Source organism: Vigna umbellata, chromosome 1 (genome assembly GCF_029865625.1).
Source record: "Vigna umbellata cultivar VRB3 chromosome 1, Vumbellata_1.0, whole genome shotgun sequence".
Taxonomy (NCBI): domain Eukaryota; kingdom Viridiplantae; phylum Streptophyta; class Magnoliopsida; order Fabales; family Fabaceae; genus Vigna; species Vigna umbellata.
The window spans coordinates 1,739,837-1,747,196 of record NC_142165.1 but is presented as its reverse complement, the minus strand read 5'-3'; positions in this window follow the sequence as shown (position 1 = coordinate 1,747,196).

Sequence of the window (7,360 nt, the reverse complement as noted above, 5' to 3'; positions counted from 1 at the left end):
AACCGCATTCGGTCGTGTAATGTGAACGGTCGTTCGTTTTCGATAGCGTTTCCCGTATTGCCCGAGCGTCCTCTAACAAAAACTCGTGTCCGATGAGGACGGACTCCGGCGGCATTCGTGGCTGGTCGGAGGAACACGAACTTCGGCAACACTCGTTTCTCGAAGTATACCATTAATGTTGACTATCGTTTTTGTATCGGACCAAACCCGCAAACGCAACTACAATTCAAATTCAAAATATAAACAATCAAAAAACTCAGTTTCAAACAAACAAATCAATTTTCAAAACATTTTATGTACTTACATTCTTATAACCTCCTTCTTTTGAGCAATCCATCTACACCAATTCAATCAAAGTACAATCGACGGGGAAAAAACCCTAACAAAAGGCCAAGGACCTTACACAGAAGACGGACTGGGTGGGTGGCTCCTCTTGGAACAGCGGCAGCCAAAAACTCGACGGTGAAGGAATCGGACAACACGGGAAGCCGGCGAAACTTCGGCGGAACTCCGGTAGCCAACAAACCGTGACGCTCGACGGAATCAAAGGAGTCAAAAGAAGACTCGATGGCGGGCTGGGGAGAGAGGTCGACGGACTCTGTCTACGGTTCGGAAATATTACCACAGCCGACGGTCCGGCGACTGTAACACCCCTTACGGAGTGCCACTAGAAAATAACAAAATCCAAAATTTTACGCCAATTTTTTTTTTTTAAATTAACATCGCGGAACTAAACCATCCAAAGTTTAAGCGTCTTACAACATAAGGTTAAAACCTTACAAATATCAAATTCATTATTCAAAGACATAAAATTACATTAAAATAAGATAAGTCCCCCATAGTCATTCCCATAACTCTCGTCGTGCTACTTCATCTCTGCCTCATCTGCAATGCCATCTACTCCCGTACAAGTACGATCATCGTAGGTGGAAACCACAACCACAACATTTCAGGGTGAGTAACGAAGAACCTAACATAGCATATAATTTAAATATCAAAAGATCATAACTTAGATTATCCTAGTCACAACCTTACAATACAGCATAATATTCAACTCGTAACTCAGATCATCACCACTCAGACTATCAAGGTCAAAATATTACAATACATCACAGTATTAAACTCACGACTCAATCATTTACTCAAGCTTCTGTTGTTTCCTTGAATTTTTGTCGTACCAAACCTGTTTCGCAAAACAGGGTGATTCGAGTCGTCTTCCATCGCAACTTCAGACCTATCTCCCCGACTCCTCAAGGAATTACGAGTAAAAACTTCGGTTAGGCGCACCCACCAAGAACTATACTCACACGAGCCGAAGTCATTGGGCGAGACATCCAACCCTCTCTAGTCCCCACGCATGAGGAAAGGGTGACACTCGAATCTCAGCCTCCGCAGAGACTCAACACACTGTCGTATCGCAATACGAACACCATCGATTCGACAAAAATTCTAAGGAAATGAAAAAACGCTTGCTCTCACAATTTTACCATCATAACCATCACACTCGAACCTCAGTATCCGCATAGACTCAACACACTATTTGGGCGATCACTACTTGGCCGAACACTATTTGGTCGAACACTATTTGCCGAACGCTATAACCGAACACTATATTGGATTCAACGCTATTAGGCCGAACGCTAAAACCGAGCACCATATTGAATTCAATACTAGGCCGAACGCCAAAAGCGAACACCATTTTGGATTAAATACTATTAGGCCGAACGCTAAAAATCCAAACCTAAAAATACCAACTTAAGGCCGAACGCTCACAATAACAATTAAACCAAGGCCGAACGCTCAAGATCCAAACCTAAAAATACCAACTTAAGGCCGAACGCTCACAATAACAATTAAACCAAGGCCGAACGCTCAAGATCCAAACCTAAAAATACCAACTTAAGGCCGAACGCTCACAATAACAATTAAACCCAGGACGAACGTTCAAACCTCAGAATACCAACTGAAAACCGAACGCTCAATATTGCTACACAAGAATACCAAGTTAAGAACGAATGCTTATACTCACTAATATAGCAAGACCGAACACTCAAAATCAAACACTATTAAACTTGACACGATCAGGACGAACGTTTTGAGTCTTGGTCTCACCACTAGGTCACTTTGCCAAACACATAAAGTACTGAACGATCGTCTAGAATCCTGCCCGAATGATCATAACTTAACACATGACTGACCAGTACCACATCAGCACTTCACCGAACCGTATTAAATCAAAGCCTGACCGAACGGTACTAAATCCAATTCTGACCGAACGGTACTAATTTAACACTTCACAGAACGGTATTAAACTCACACTTAACTGTAAGGTACCAATTAAACTCTAGAGCGAACGTTACTAAATTTGACTACCAAAACAACACCTACCCGAACGGTACCAAGTGAAGGCCTAACCGAACGATACTAAACATTCAAAACCGAATGGTAACAGATCAATACTTAACCGGACACTATCAAATCAGGTATCCACCGAACTGTATTAAAAATAAACTTTGATCGAACAACATAAATCAGCACCTAACCGAACGGTACCAAAATCAAGGCTTAACCAAACGGTAACAACTAACGACCGAACGCTACAATTACTTAATACAGGACCGAACGCGAATTGACCACAGGACGAACGCTAACGTTTGCTAGCTGAGAATATACGACCGAACGCTAATTGATCATAGGACGAACGCTAACGCTCGCTGAGAATTTAAGACCGAACGCTATCTTGGCCGACCACTATTTGGTCGAGCACTATTCGGACGAACGCGCGTTCTGCAGAATCGCATCAGATTTCCAGAAACCCCATTTTCATCCCCTTTTTCCCAGATTTGCATCAAACACAGATTATTTCAACAATCAAAGAAATAAATCTAACTCCCCTTACCTTCTACCCATCATACACTATGTTATATCCCAAGTTAAACCCCTTACCTCTTGAAGACTTCCTTTGCAAAACCTTGAATCTATTTTCACAAGACTTGCAGCACCTTGGCCTCCTTGCAACTCTAGAAGCTCTCAACTTCACCTCTCTCACGGACTTTGCAGCAACAACTTCACTCCCATAAGTGCAGAACCCATTTCCTCCTTTTTCCCATACTTGTAGATGTGCCCAAGAGACACCATGGTCCCTTAATCCACTAAGCAACACATAATAATTGGAAAGGAGGTCTGCCCACGCTCCTCTCTGGCCCAAGGGACGAACATTATGATTATGGAGCATATTCCCCAACTTTCCACGTGATTCCCACTTATTTGAGATCTGAAAACTGATACGCTCGCGCCCGGGCGCTCCACAGGAAAGGGCGCTGGGCGCAAGTCCCCCAACAGCACGCTTGTCGCAAATTTGATAGTCCGGTTGACCCCCTTCCTGAAGTCGAAAATACGCGTATGAGTACTCAAATCGAAGCTCTTTGAGTCTACTATCCAATAAAGAAAATATCAACTCAGTTGATATTTTCTACAAAAAGTTATAATTAAAATAGTGAACCATGTCAAGTTTGACAACACTTTATTTATTTTTTTTTTACATTATAACTTAAACTTTTTACAAGTAGGTAAGTTCATGAGGTTCTAGGGTCTTACAGCGACCACCGCAATGCTCCGGTACAGTCGAAGAACCGGTCACCAAAGCACCTCTGCACTCCAAGCAAGCAACCGCGTCGGCCGATTGCAGACGTCAAACGCCTCGAAGGGTGGTTGGGTGCGACGAAGACGAAGACGGAGTCTTTCTCACGGCGCTATCTCACTACCTTTCTGTTTCTCTCTCTACCAAACCCTAAAAATTCAAATTCTGAAAACCACAAATGACCCCCACAACTTCAAACTCGCGCTCTGAATCTTCATTTTCCACGTCAAATTAATTTTTGAAAACCAATTACACGTGCACCAATGGCATTTTGACACGTGGCCCGTGTCAAAATGTTGTCAAAACTGGTTGTCGAAGTATCATTTCCCTAAGTTAAACTCCCGCTTAGGTTTTAGGAAAAAGGAAAAAAATGGGGGAAATTTTTTGGAAAATATGATGTTAAATGGGAAGGTTTAAATTTTTAATTAAGGAGGTTATAAACCTCTTAAAAGAAAAACTAAAACCCCTACTGTAAGGACCGTGCGTCCTTTTAAAATAAGAAGGAGATGGAGGGGGCGGCTGCACGTTCGGTTGAAGTGGTGGGGGAGAGGCTTCAAGTGGGCAGCAACAGATGGTGGTGGGTCTCCCCATCTGGAAGTGCTCCAGCCATCATCAGGAACCTCCAATCATCTCCTTCGTTGGTGGGCATAGCACTGAGGAGTGGTTGTGGGGAACACCATTTTCTTCCTTCTTAAAGGTAAAAGCCATGGATTCAAGGGGTGCTGAGTTCTGAATTTCTGGAGGAGTGAAAGGCTTGCTGCAGATCTGGGAGAGGAGAAGTGGAGAGCTCGTGGGTTTGGAAGGAGATGCACACACTGCATTTCAAGATTCAAGGAAGTCTTCAAGAGGTAAGGGGAGTTAGATCTTTTGTTTGATTGTTGAAATATACTGTATTTGATGCAAATCTGGGTAGAAGGGGATGATAAATGGAGTTTCTAGGTTTTCTGGAAAATCTGGTTCGATTCTGCAGAACGCGCGTACGTTCAATTTTTGATGAATCAAAATGGGACGTTCGTCCCATTCGCTCGACCAAATAGTGGTAGGCCAAAGTGAGCGTTCGGTTTTGTATTCTCATGTAACGAGCGTTAACGTTCGTCCTTGAGTAAAAGTTAGTAATATATTAGACGTTCGTCCAAACAGTATTCGTCCTCATAGTGATCTGGTAGTGTTCGGCCTATTTAACGTGCGTCCAAACAGTATTCGTCCTCTTATTGATCTAATAGTGTTCGACCTATACGCGTTCGTCCAAATAATATTTTGGTCTATATGCGTTCGACCAAACAGTGTTCATCCTTATAGTATTCAGTTTTGTAGTATTTGATCTCTAGCGTTCGTTCAACAGTGTTTGAGCTCGTAATATTCGGTCTCATAATATTTGGCATACATGCGTTCGTCTAAACAGCGTTGACCTCATAGTATTTGGTCTCCTAATATTTGGTATATTTGCGTTCGTCTAAACAATGTTGATTTCATAGTATTCGGTCTCACAGTATTTGATGTATATGCGTTCGTCCAAACAGTTTTCAACCTAACAGTATTCGGTCTCGTAGTATTGATAAATCGCGTTCGTCAAAACAGTTTTTGAATTCATAGTATTCTATCTGATAACGTTCGGTCTTTAGTGTTCCTCTGAACAGTTTTAGACTTAATAGTAGTAGAGGTGATAGTGTTCGGTTTCTTAGTATTCGTCCCTACAGTATTCGATCTGATAGTGTTCATCCAAACAGTATTCGACCTGTTCAGTTTGATAATGTTCGACCTCACAGTGTTCGTCCAGACAGTGTTCCACTTTTGTGTTCAGTTGATAGCGTTCGGTCTTATCATGTGTTAATGATCGTTAGCGTTCGACCTGGATTAGGTATTCTGAGGTTTAGCTTATAAACGTTCGGTCTTGATGTCTTAGTGATGGTTAACGTTCGACCTGGATCAGGTATTCTGAGGCTTAGCTTGTAAGTGTTCGGTCTTGATGTCTTAATGATGGTTAACGTTCGGTCTTGATGATGTTTATTTTCAGTCATTGATCGTCCATATTGAACGTTCGGTCTTGATGAGGTTTATTCTCAGTGATCGTTCTCGATGATGTTTGTCCTCAGGTAGTACATGTCATAGATAGCGTTCGGTCTTGATCTTTGAGCGTTCGTCCAAACAGTACATGATCCAGTATGATGTTCGATTTTTGCGTTCGGCAAATTGTGTTCAATCTAATATGGTGTCCGAATTCTGGCATTTGGCCCAATAGTGCTTAATCTTTTAGCGTCCGGCCAAACAGTGGTTCTATTAGGTTTTGAGCGTTCGGCCTAGTAGTTTGATCTCACAGTATTCATTCTAATGGTGTTCGGTCAAAATGGTGTTCGGTGTTCTAGCGTTCGGCCTAGGGTCTCATAGTGTCCGTCCAAATAGTGTTCGGCCTAATAGTGTTTGGTTAATTGCGTTCGGCCAAATAGCGTTCGGCGAATAGTATTCGCCCAAACAGTGTTCTGCAAATGTTGGGTTCTAATATCCTTTACTCTTGAATTGAATTATATGTACAAATATTTGGAATATATGCTGTGATGTGATGTATGTGAAGATATGAGAATGTATGAAAGATGATAAATTACAATGATGATACGATTGTAAATGATGTATGTGAGTATGAAGTAGACATCTCAGGAAGAGATGACTACAAGTGGTTATGTGGTGTTGTGGTTGTTCGGTATAACTGTAGTGAACTTAGGATCGGTCTGTCTATCCCTACACTCAAAGCATTGTTCATGCTCACATAGAGAAGAACAATGTCAGTGGTGAGAGTAGAGGGAGGTCCTCGTCTATAGCCTTTAATGGCAGATATAGGCAGGTTGGGGATTTACCTTGCATAGTGTTGGGGAGTGCCAGCAGAACTATGCAAGTGCAAAGACGACTGTTAGTTCGACAGTTATACAAATTCGGATGAGTCGTGTGTGTGGATTTACCTTGCATAGTGTTGGGGAGTGCCAGCAGAACTATGCGAGCGTAAAGATGTGTGAGTTGTGGTTTAACGAGCATGTTTTAATTGTTCCTTTATATGTATTTATGTATAATGACATGAATTAACTGTATTACATGTATAACATGCTTTTTATATCTAGCTCACCCTTGCATTGTTTGTGTTGTGTGCTGTTTGGGTATGTTTCTTTGGCGATGATCATCCACTTGGATGGGAGCAGACGTTGTCGAGGAGATTTCTTTGGAGCAAGAGCTGGAGGACACTGAGGTTGCGGTGTAGTCTTCTTAGGAATTTCCCATATGAACACTTGTAGTGTTCGAATCATTAAACTTTTTAAGTTTAAATTTCCGCTTCTTTTATTTTTGGATGACTGTAATTTCACGTTTAATTACACGTCATACTCCGACTGTTCTCTTTATTTGTATGTTGACGTCTACATTATATAATATTAGTTATTATATAATCGGGATGTTACACCTACAATTACTTGCAATCAGACAACTCATTGTAATAATTTTAAATAATGTTTTATTTGTGGAGGAATTTTATAACCTCTACGTAATAACCTTCACTAAATAATATTTTTTGTAGTGAGTGTATTTCATATATGTGTCCAATGTTTAGTTGTTAGGTCACGTAAGATATGATGTTACAATTAGTTCTCTATTATGATTGGCATCTTTGAAGATATTAATCTTAAAATAGACCAAGAGGGAGATACTTCTATTCCATTTTTTTTCTTGAAATAGAGTTAA